Below are 12,166 nucleotides of genomic sequence, written 5' to 3' on the forward strand. Positions count from 1 at the left end.
CTAAGGGAAAGATGAATTTAGGATACACTGATCTTGGTTTTAGTGGGATACATGTATGTGATTCACAGTCATTGATGTGTTCAATTAAGTTTTTGCTAACTATTCTGGTGAACTGTTTCCTGGAAAATTCTCAGTGCCTACAGGGTTGACTGTCCTGGCGTCATGACACAAAGATACAAGGACAGAAGGATCACAGTGGAGCCAGGCCCCTGACCTCACAAGTATGTGGGTCATGGAGGAGAAGCAAGGCCTGTAATATCCAGAGTCAGATGACAGTCTATGGAAAATTCTGACAGCAAAGGTCTCTATCATTGAGAAGCTACTTGATAATATAGCATACGTAACAATAAATGCACCATACATTTTCATTCCTCTTTGGATGGGAATTATGAGAACTTCAGAATTCTTGATTTCACATTGGACAAGTTGAGGAGCAGCATATGAAATCACATCTCAGCTCCTTTGACACATCTTGTCCTGATGACATCTTATGAATCCAGACAAAAGAGCACACAAAACTGCTCACAAAACAGAAACAATCAACCATAGTGGAAGAACGACTGAATTATCCTTCAATTCTCCCTCTAGGAAATAATATTGTGAAATCACTGTCACATGAAAGAAAGAATGATATCAGTGATATCAAAAGATATGCCCACAAAAAATGCAGGGAGAAGAGTACTATAGAGGTGTGACTCAGTTAATTAAAAAGAAAGAAAAATAGGGCTTCCCTGGTGGCGCAGTGGTTAAGAATCTGCCTGCCAATGCAGGGGGCACGGGTTCGATTCCTGGTCTGGGAAGATCCCACATGCCGCGGGGCAACTAAGCCCGTGTGCCACAACTACTGAGCCTGCGCTCCAGAGCCCAAAAGCCACAACTACTGAGCCCATATGCCACAACTACTGAAGGCTGTGAGCCCATATGCCACAACTACTGAAGCCTGTGCACCTAGAGCCTGTGCTCCACAACAAGAGAAGCCACTGCAATGAGAAGCCCGCGCACTGCAACGAAGAGTAGCCCCGCTTGCCACAATGAGAGAAAGCCCGCGCACAGCAACAAAGACCCAACGCAGCCAAAAATAAGTAAATAAATAAATTTATTTTAAAAAAATACTGTTTTTCTCGACTTTGTGACATGTGTGGGTTTTTTTAAAATAGGCTTTAAAATCATTTGTGATTTATGATTTTTAATGGTTTATTATTTATTTCATGATTTATTTTCTCATTCTAATTAAGTATCAGCCCTGTGTCTAATTCTTTTTTCATAATTGTATATACATTTTTCTTTTTCAAGAAGGCTGTAATCATTATAAAAGCTTCAGACCTCAAAAACCAGGATTTATCACTACTAGTGGACCAAAGAGTTGAAGTTCCTGGCTTAATGGAACTTAGACTGCAGTGGGAAAGTGTCCATCATTGCCCTTTAACAGTAATAGTGATGGTTTGGCTTAGATTTTTGCTTTCTTAAAATCTTTTTTTACTCCTAAACCTGTAGATATCATTTCATTTAATTCTGGGTTTTAATATTGTAGAAGACTGGCATAATGGGAAACAGAAGACAACAGGGCAATGAGAGGGAGACTGGCATTACGACCTTAAAAGAAAGAAAGTGCTTCAGTGGAAGACAACTCACGTCATAGCACAGCCTCTGAGTTAGCAGAATCTAGTTCTGTTCCTTGACTTTGAGCTATGTTACAACTCTGTAAATTGTGGATAACTGATGGATATGCAAAGTATGTCTTACCTGGTGGAGGTTCAAACTGTCTCCGCGCCCACCCTGGTTTTCGTCTTTGCTTGCAAGTCATCTCAACGTTCCTTCACTCCAGATAAATTTGTGCTGTTTGTGCTGTGTGTTGTCTTTCCCGTTGAACAAGTTATAACACCAGCCTGGGCCCCTCATGTGAGTAAAATAAAATCTTTAATACACATGTTCATGTTGATATCTGTATGTAAGTCATGATTTTATCTCTTCCCCAAAATTATCGTTCAATAATGGTCAGGTCTATCGAATTCCCTCTCTCCCAGAAGAGAAAGTCGAATTTAGCCCGATTTTTGTCTCCGTATAGATTACTTGATTTTTCCCTCTAGATCTTAAGCTATTTTTCTTTAGACTTGAAGGTATAAAGTGTCATCATAGATGAATGTTATTAGTTTGTTTGGACATGGTGCATTAAAAAATATAGTTGAGGGCTTCCCTGGTGGCGCAGTGGTTGAGAGTCTGCCTGCTAATGCAGGGGACACGGGTTCGAGCCCTGGTCTGGGAGGATCCCACGTGCCGCGAAGCGGCTAGGCCCGTGAGCCACAACTACTGAGCCTGAGCGTCTGGAGCCTGTGCTCTGCAACAAGAGAGGCCGCCATGGTGAGAGGCCCGCGCGCCGTGATGAAGAGTGGCCCCCGTTTGCCACAACTGGAGAAAGCCCTCGCACAGAAACGAAGACACAACACAGCAAAAATAAATAAATTAATTAATAATAAAAAAAATTTAAATATATATATATATATATATATAGTTGACAACCTCTAACTTAAGTCAAAGCACAATTTTTAAAAAATCATTCTGATTATCTTAAGTATTTGTGAACTCTCTGGTTTAGTGGGATTTGTGGATGTTATTGAATATTGTTGAAATGCAACAAACTACTGATTTTTCACATTAAAGCACTAAACTATTTTAGAGTTAGACACAGCCCAAGAGACACTGTGTAAGTCCACATTCCTGGGCAGTTTTTTTATTTCATGCCCATTGAGCCTATTTTGATCCCTTCTATTGGTATTATTATCTTAAATTCCAAGGATAAATTTTAAAAATCACGTGTACTATGATGTTATTTTGAACTAAGAGTTGTTCTCCAGATGGATTATTTGAGACTCTGTTGCAATGTTGTCACCAAAGCTTATGTGTCTTGTAATGATGCAGTTTATGGAAGTCTTAGGCTTAAAGTATCACATATTTAGCATGCTCAGACTGTCAGTTTAAATAAAGAGGAATGATTATTTTTAGAAAATAAATGGGCTTCTGAAAACCTGCCATTTTTCTGCATCTGTATTTACTTTTTCAAGATTTTGTTTCCTTTGTTACTTCCCCTTTATAAAAAATGAAATTTTTAATAATTTTTTATAAATGTATAAAAAGTCCCCTTCATAAAAAATGAACTTTGCTTTATTTCTTTTTTTTTTTTTTTTTCATTACGTGGGCCTCTCACTGTTGTGGCCTCTCCCGTTGCGGAGCACAGGCTCCGGACGCGCAGGCTCAGCGGCCATGGCTCACGGGCCCAGCCGCTCCGCGGCATGTGGGATCTTCCCGGACCGGGGCACGAAACCGTGTCCCCTGCATCGGCAGGCGGACTCTCAACCACTGCGCCACCTGGGAAGCCCTTGCTTTATTTCTATTATTTGCTGTATTTCTGTGAATCACAGGACAAGTTGAAATACGTTAAGACTGAATCAGTTCTACAGCTAGGAAGAGTAGGAGTTTTTTACTCACACTGCCCTGATGTTATCCTAGAGTGTAAAACCTCTCCTTGCCACCAGGGTTAAGCTTGTTTTAAAAATGTAAGTATGGGCTTCCCTGGTGGCGCAGTGGTTGAGAGTCCACCTGCCAATGCAGGGGACGCGGGTTTGTGCCCCGGTCCGGGAAGATCCCACATGCCGCGGAGTGGCTGGGCCTGTGAGCCATGGCCGCTGAGCCTGCGCGGCCGGAGCCTGTGCTCCGCAACGGGAGAGGCCACAACAGTGAGAGGCCCACATACCGCAAAAAAAAAAAAAAAAAAAAAGTAGGTATATCATAATACTATCTAGAAAAAATTCTTTCAGAACAAAGTCCACAATATAATGTTAAGTGGAGAAAGAGAGAGAGACAAAAATCATATTTATCTTAACATTATAATAAAATAAAGTTAAAATAAATACGTTATAATGAATTTATTTAATTATTTTTAAAAGACTGAAAGATACACGTAAAACACAAAAGGCTTTATCTCTGGATGTTGAGATTAAGGGTGATTTTAATTTTCACATTTATACTTTTTTACACTTTAAGTTTTATATAACATGCTGAGATGAATTTAAATAAAGAAAAAATAGTATTAAAGAAATGAAAAAAATTAATACTCTATGATGGTAGAGTTTAAATTCTTCAGTTGACACATAAAGCAAATACATACACTATGGCCCCAGCCTGCCTCTCAGACCTCACCTCCCTCATCCCACCCTCCACACACACCTCACACCCTACACTCCAGCCACACAGAGAATATGGACTCTATACCCCTCACCCTTTGCACAATCACATTCCCTGCTTTTGTTGTTTTTGCCTCCAGAAAACCTTCCCTGACTTCTTTCAATGGTATCAGTTGTATCCACAGCATTTCAGAAATCCCTCTTCAGTGGAACTTATCGTATTTTGGCTATTTCTTTACATTTTCTCCACTCACCTGTGGGTTCTCTGAGTTCAGGGACCACATCTGATACATCTTTGCACCTCCAGTGTCTCTGCCTGAATCTAGTGGGCTCTACATTTGTTGAATAAATGAGTGAATGAACAACGCAACCCAAAAAAGATTATGGGAGCTTTTTTTCCCATTTCATGTGAACTTCACTTCTTGAGAAGCCCAAAAGTACTTCCTGCATCCTCTATTATCTGAATTGACATTCTTTTCTACAAGTTTAGTGAAAAAGCCAAATATGGATGGTCTGTGTTGATGAAAACTTCCTTTTCTTCCAGAACAAACAGAAGAAACACTTCTTTGTATCTCTGGGGAGAAACTGGTTTTCTCTTAAGAAATGTCCAGTTTATAAATAAAGAAAGCAATTTCTGAAACTTGCTACAGAATCATATCTAGGTCAGAAATTATCATCCTTTTGTGTATATCTCACTTATTTTGGAGTTATGTATTATTCTGGTAAAAATACACCATGGGGAGCTTAGCTCCTGTAAAAAGGAACTTGGTTGAGTGTGTAATAAAAAAATTCTAGATTTCATACAGTCAGTCCCATGAATATGTCCTCATCTTTCAGATAAACCTGGCAGTGATATGTTTAATAATCACAGAGTACTTCTTCCTCAAAGGACTTGGATTTCTTTACCCTCTCTTTAGCACTCCTTTGGAGAAGGTAATCTTAACATCATAAAACAGATGAGAACATGGAAACCTGGTGTTATGGGTTGAGTTGTGTCCTCTCAAAAGATATGTCGAAGTTCTAACCCCCAGTACCTCAGAATATGACCTTATTTGGAAATCAGGTCCCTGAGACGTAATTAGTGAAGATGAGTCCAAATAACATAGGGCGGGCTCTTAACCCAATAGGACTGGTGGCTTTGTAAGAAAAGGAGGAGACACTCAGAGACAGAGACACAAGGGGCAAAGCTAAGTGGCAACAGAGGCAGAGATTAGAGGGATGCATCTATAAGCCAAGCAATGGTGAAGATCACTGGCAAACACTAGGGGCTAAAAGAAGCAAAGGGAGATTCACCCCTAGTGTCTTCAGTAGCTTGATTTCAGACTTCTGGTCTCCAGAACTATGAGACAATGTACTTCTGTTATGTTAAGCCACCTGGTTTGTGGTACTTTGCCACAGCAGCCCTAGGAAACAAATACACGTGGAGAGACTCAACCCATTTCCCAGGATTCTGCATCTAATTTAGATGAAAATAGGACTAAGCCCAAGGCTTCTGTCCCCTGAGTCAGTCTATGGTCAAATGGCAAACAATTGTAACTCTGTAGTTATAATTCTCCCGGTTCTGTCATAAACGTTGGCCATGACTATTGAGTCCTGCAAGTTGTAGAAGGTGAAGCATGAATTTGCAGAGAGATAAACTTGTCTTTCCCTTAATTTTCCATTTAACCTTTTGCAAGGTTGGTCTAAGAGTCAAGAACAAACTCAGTGCGGTTAAACTAGGCTATAATTCTGCATTATCGTTCACGTAGTCATTTATCTGTCCTGATGTACTGTGAAGTCAAGATTTCTGCCTATTAACCTTTCAGCCAAAGCAAGCCTGACTCTTGGGTTAGAAGCTAAAATGTTAGGAACAATTACCTTAAATGGCACTGCATTTCACACAAGGAATTTGGCCTTGTGGATGCTCTTTTTTTAAGTAGCCATTTGTTACCTAAACGAGGAAAAAGGGATGAGAATAAAGGATGAGACAAAATGAATAAAATGTATATAGATTCAAACCAGGAATTAATTTAAGTGCCTGTAAGTGATCAACTTGTGAGTCTCACTGAAAGCAAACACGTGACATGAGAGGCAGAAGGGTGTCATTTTTATTTTTTAATTTATTTATTTTTGGCTGCGTTGGGTCTTCGTTGTTGCGTACGGGCTTTCTCTAGTTGCAGCGAGCAGGGGCTACTCTTCATTGTGGTGCACGGGTTTCTCATTGAGGAGGCTTCTCTTGTTGCGGAGCACGGGCTCTAGGCATGCGGGCTTCAGCAGTTGTGGCACGCGGGCTCAGTAGTTGTGGCGCGCGGGCTTAGTTGCTCCATGGCATGTGGGGTCTTCCCGGCCCAGGGCTCTAACCCGTGTCCCCTGCATTGGCAGGTGGATTCTTAACCACTGCACCAACAGGGAAGCCCCAGAAGGGGGTCATTTTTAAGAGTACCCAGCATGGGTCCAAACTTTCAGTTTTAAAATCCTGGCTCTACCATTTACCAGCCTTAAGATCCTGGGCAAGGCACGTAATCTGCCTCCATCTCCTCAAACATCAAGTTCAAGTTTGGGATAAAAAGAGTATCTCCTCATAGCATTGCTGTGAGAGTAAAAAGTTCTTACTATGCAAATTCAAGGGACACAAATGCTGATGGTACTTTGACCCTAGTCTATACCTAGTCCATCCCAATCCATCCACGACAACTCACCCAGCGCCACCCTTCCACAGGGCATCCTCAGCAGCCTCAGGCAACTAACCAGACCTGGAGAACCAGAGGTAAGGCATCCTCAGCTCTGCCTCTGAAAGCCCATCAATCCTTGAGGTCCACACTTCCCCAAACCATAAAGAGGTCCACTTTTTCGCTGCTTATTCAAAGAAAGACTCAACCAGAACAGTTTGGATAGTTCTGCCTTCTTAGCAAGCAAGAAATTAAGCTTTTTATTTCAGATCTTGAATGTGGCTTCTTCCATCAACATCATAAGGATTAAATCACTGAATATATACACAGATCCCTTAGGCAGTGCCTGGTGTGTAGTAAGCAGTCAATAAATGTGCATTATCGTTATTCAAAACTGTGGTGGCCCTGACCTACTGGATAGACCAACAGGAAGCAGAGGCAGTAAACGTCGTATTCAAACTTGAGCATTCGGGAATCAGGACAACTGAGTTCAAAATCTAGCCGCCACTTAGCTATTTAAATACAAGCAAATTACCTACCCTCTGTAAGAGAGGGTGGCAAACTACAGCCAGCTAAATCCAGCCCGCTGCTTGCTTTTCTAAACAAAGTCTTATTGGAATGCTGCCACACCCATGTATATATTTAATGGTTGTGGCTGCCTGTGAGCTCCAACAACAGAGCTGAGTAGTTACAACAGAGACCGTATAGCTCACCAAGCCTTAAAATATTTACTATCAGGCATTTTACTGAAAAAGTCTGCCCTGCTCTGTAAACCTCAAGCACCGCATTTCTAGTAGTCCCTCGGTATCTTCAGGGGATTGGTTCCAGGACCCCCGTGGATACCAAAATCGAGGGATGCTCAAGTCCTTTATATAAATGGCATAGCATTTGCATATACTAGGTATACTTTACATCATCTCTAGATTCCTTATAATACCTAATACTATGTAAACGTTACACAAATAGTTTTCGGTTCACAGCAAATTCAAGTTTTGCTCTTTGGAGCTTTCCGGTTTTTTTTTTTTTTCTTCTGAATATTTTCAGTCCCATTGGTTGAATCTGCCGCTGCAGAACCCGCAGATACTGAGGGCCGACTGTATAAATGATGTCAATCACAGGACCTCCTTCACAGGGTATAGTGACAGTCAATGAAAGAATATACGTAGCGTGTGTAGGAAAGCATTTAGCAGAGTACACGCTGCATCAGGATTAGAAACCGGCCAGCTGAAGCAGTGGCCAAGGCTACAGTTTTTATTTTTTATATTGAATTTGAATTATCTTAGGTGAGGCATAACTCGAGTTGGGGCACAGCTCTCACCCTTTCTCTTTTCTTTAAAATGAGGTTGACTTCACACTGTTTACCTGCCCAGCTCCTGCAGCCATTTCAACTGGAATGCATCATTCTAAATGTTAGTCACGCTATTACTCTTCCTTCCAAGAGAACCTAAAATCCCATGAGTCCTCCTTGAGTTTACGTATACAACTAAATATTTTCTTCAAAAGAGAGCAATTTGTGGCTTCCCTGGTGGCTCAGTGGTTGAGAGTTCGCCTGCCGATGCAGGGGATGCGGGTTCGTGCCCCGGTCCGGGAAGATCCCACATGCTGCGGAGCGGCTGGGCCCGTGAGCCATGGCCGCTGAGCCTGCGCGTCCGGAGCCTGTGCTCCGCAGCGGGAGAGGCCACAAAAGTGAGAGGCCCACGTACCACACACACAAAAAAATAATAATAATAGCACATGGGTGAATACATGAGAGGTGCTTAGAACAGTGCCTCTCACTCAATACCTATTAGCTAGTATCGTCACCATCATTATCATTACTATTATTATTGCCATAATACTCTTATTTGCTATTATTAACTCAACTGACAGATGAAGAAACTGAGGCTCAGAGAAATTAAATAACTTTCCCAAGGTCAAATGACAGGGTCAGAATTGGAACTCCAGAGTCTGACCTCAGAACCACCAGGCTCCCCAGATCTACAATGATAATTATCTGGTTGAAAATGTATTATTATTTGGGCTAATATTTGAATCAGTTGTTTATACGATTTCTCCCTGATGTCACTTTAAGATTTCCTATATACCAACAAACACACACACACACAAGCACACACAGAGCTGTCCATATAAAAACACATACACGGTTGCAGTACACTGAGGACCTCTAATAAATAACAATAATAAACTCTTTGTGTGATAAATGTGCTGTTTTCTAGTAAAAAAAAAAAACCAAGAAGTTATTTTTTAAACCTTTAAAATTACATTACAGACCTAATAGTGTAAAATAATTCTCAATGAAAAATATACCATGATTATGATTCCAAATCATAGCAATAAATCTAATGTTGCCACTGCCATTTCAGTGGGTGCAGTACGTTATGTGCAAAGGCCTGGAGAAATTCCTGAACACATTTTCTGATTAATGCACAATTTTAACATTTTTATTTATTTATTATTTTTGCCTGGCTCAGGTGTTTCCTGAACAAGGTCTCAGGGAAGCAAAAAAAGAGGATTATTTCCATGGGAACATATGCAGAACTTAAAAACCTGCAAATTACTGTCAATATGGTAAATATTATTAAAGTGGAGGAAAATAACACTGACTAAACCTGCAAGCAAACAGACTGTGCTGAATCCTGGGCCGTGTTACCCACTGAGAAATGCAGCATTCATTTTGCTTATTTGGGATTTTTGTGACAGGTTCCAGGAGTACAAACAGCTTTCTCTCCGCTCCCTTCTGCTTCTGGCCGTTGATAGCACTTGCCAAGAAGACCTTCTCCTCGCTCTATTCAGTGACTCAGGATCACGCAAGGCTTGAGTCAGATTACAAAATAATTCCCATTTGTCCCCTTTTGTGCTCTTTATTTAAAGTTCACTGAAGGGGAGTTTCTTTGCCAAATTAATTGGCAGGCTCTGTATCTGTCGCCAAACCAGGCTGGCGTAAACGACAGAATCCCTCCTCGTTTTTACCCCTGGGAAACCACCTACAAAGCCACGACTCGCTTTAGTGATTATGGGATTTCCAGTTCATCCCTCTTGCCAGGAGCCCCTGTCTAAATGCCAGAAACTAACTGGGGTACAAGTGTGCCAACCCAAAGGCTAAAAACTCCTTTTTTCCTCAGTCACAGAACCTCAATTTCATTCAAATGTCTGGCAGAGGTCCGTCAGGAAAGAAAGGAGCAGACCCCAATGTAGGGGTGGTCATGTGACCCAGATGGTCATGTAAGCTGGGTGTGGCCAATGAGAGCTAAGCAGAAATCCTCTGGGGGCCCCTGAAACAGTGAGTTTTCACCCCTGCCAAGAGTATGGCATTGGAAAAGAAATACTCTGCATGCCTCCTCCTTGCTTTGGAAGTAATTGGGTAAGGACCTCATGCTCCGATGAGTCAGGTCTATCTTATAACTAAGTGGAAAGTTTAGAGAATTGCAGGGTTACTGATCTGGGGCCCTGATATTGCTGAGCCACTGAATCATCACTAGCAAATCACCTTTTGCCAGAACTTTATGTGAGAAAATGAAAACCTCCTTAAAGATCCTGAAAAGTGAATACTCCCTTAGTTGCAGCCAAACGCATTCAAAACTCTTACACCAATACTCTGATCTCTTACGCATTTCCCTGACTTTCCTAAAACAGTATGAGGGTTAAGTTGGGACAAATTCTTGCATCAGTCCAGAGGAAGTGGCTCTTAACAAAGATGGCTGCTGTTTGCATTGGGGTAAGTGGAGAGTAGGCCTGGCTGGGGTGGTGGACGGATGGACAGGCAGCTGTCATGTGCCCTGAAGCCTTCCTGCATATTCTTGGGTGTGCCAAGAAGGCAAGGCCCTGACTGCTGTTTACCCAGGTCACTTTTCAGGGCTCTGTTTACAGCAAGCAACTTTACAGGATGAGGTAACATCTCCTCCAGACAATGAGTAGGCTTGCTTACAGTTTACTATAACCGCAGTGGATTCCCCAAGCTCAGGTCTCCTCAGTTGTGATGCAAACCCACTTGAGCCCCTCTGCACTGGCAACTCTCCCTTTGCTCACCTCCTGTGGGACCTGGAGGGCAATGGGAACCAAGCCAAACATGAAGCTCATGCTACTTGCCCTGCATAATAAAGTCCTTTGTCTCTGACCCAAGAACCTCATGTCTCCTGTCAGCATGTATGAAGCTGTATGCATGTATGAAGCAGGATAAAATCTCAGACCCTTCACAGCTGTTAACAGATCTGTGGAGCAACTAGGCCCGTGAGTCACAACTACTGAGCCTGCGCGTCTGGAGCCTGTGTTCCCAACAAGAGAGGCCACAATAGTGAGAGGCCCGCACACCGTGATGAAGAGTGGCCCCCGCTTGCCGCAACTAGAGAAAGCCCTTGCACAGAAACGAAGACCCAACACAGCCAAAAATAAGTAAATTAATTAATTAAAAAATAAAATAAAATGCACTCCTTCGGAAAGACTCTCTCTTATTCTATCAAGATTTGTCTCTACCAATTACTCTCTTCCTTTATTTTTTTGTTTTCATAGAACTTCCTGCAATTACCATTCTTTATTTACTTAGGAATTTAATGGTTTTTTCTCTCTTCATTAGGATGTGAGTTCTATCTTGTTAATTACTATAACTTTTGCAACAAGAAGAGTGCATGGAACCTAGCTATTTTGTTGAATGAATGAATAAGTGTTATGCTTTATCATCAGGATATTAAAGAAGCAAAACTCTATAGTTATTTAATATCTCAAGGCAGGACTGTGCAACAAAAAAATAACAAGCCTCAAGCCTTTCTCAAACCCATGTTTATTTGTGGAAATTCAGCAGTTTTAAACAATATTATATCTTAACTTTTTTTGCAAATACAGTATGGAGGGGATTCTTTCAGCTTTAAAGGTAACCTCTGTGAATTTTGCAGAGAACTTCCTGGAGATGGGTTGTTTTTAATTCCAAACATTCCCTTGACAACTATGACCACCAGGACTCAGGCTCCTTGTGGAAGCTAAAACATCACAGGGATGGAAGGGCATCATGGTAGGCTGAGAAATGCCCACAAAACACGTCGAAAAACACATTTTACCTTGTTGACTTTTGGATAAATGACTTTTTTTGAGAATATGAGCTTTTCTAAGACATTTATGGTTCAAAATCACATTTCCTATCTATAGTAATGTATTCCACAGGAAATGACTAGTTGGGGGATAATCATCTAAAGTGTATTTTCCTTATCATTTGGAAATAGTATTTTGGGGGTGGAGGAAGGACTTTTAAGAACCATGATGTCCTGCAGAAGCGTATTTTAGGCTTGATTCTTATGAAATATTAAGTGCAAATAATACATAGCCATAACATCCTAGGGGGAATCTGGCTAG

Source organism: Mesoplodon mirus (assembly GCF_964341445.2).
Source record: "Mesoplodon mirus genome assembly, chromosome: 15".
Classification (NCBI taxonomy): domain Eukaryota; kingdom Metazoa; phylum Chordata; class Mammalia; order Artiodactyla; family Ziphiidae; genus Mesoplodon; species Mesoplodon mirus.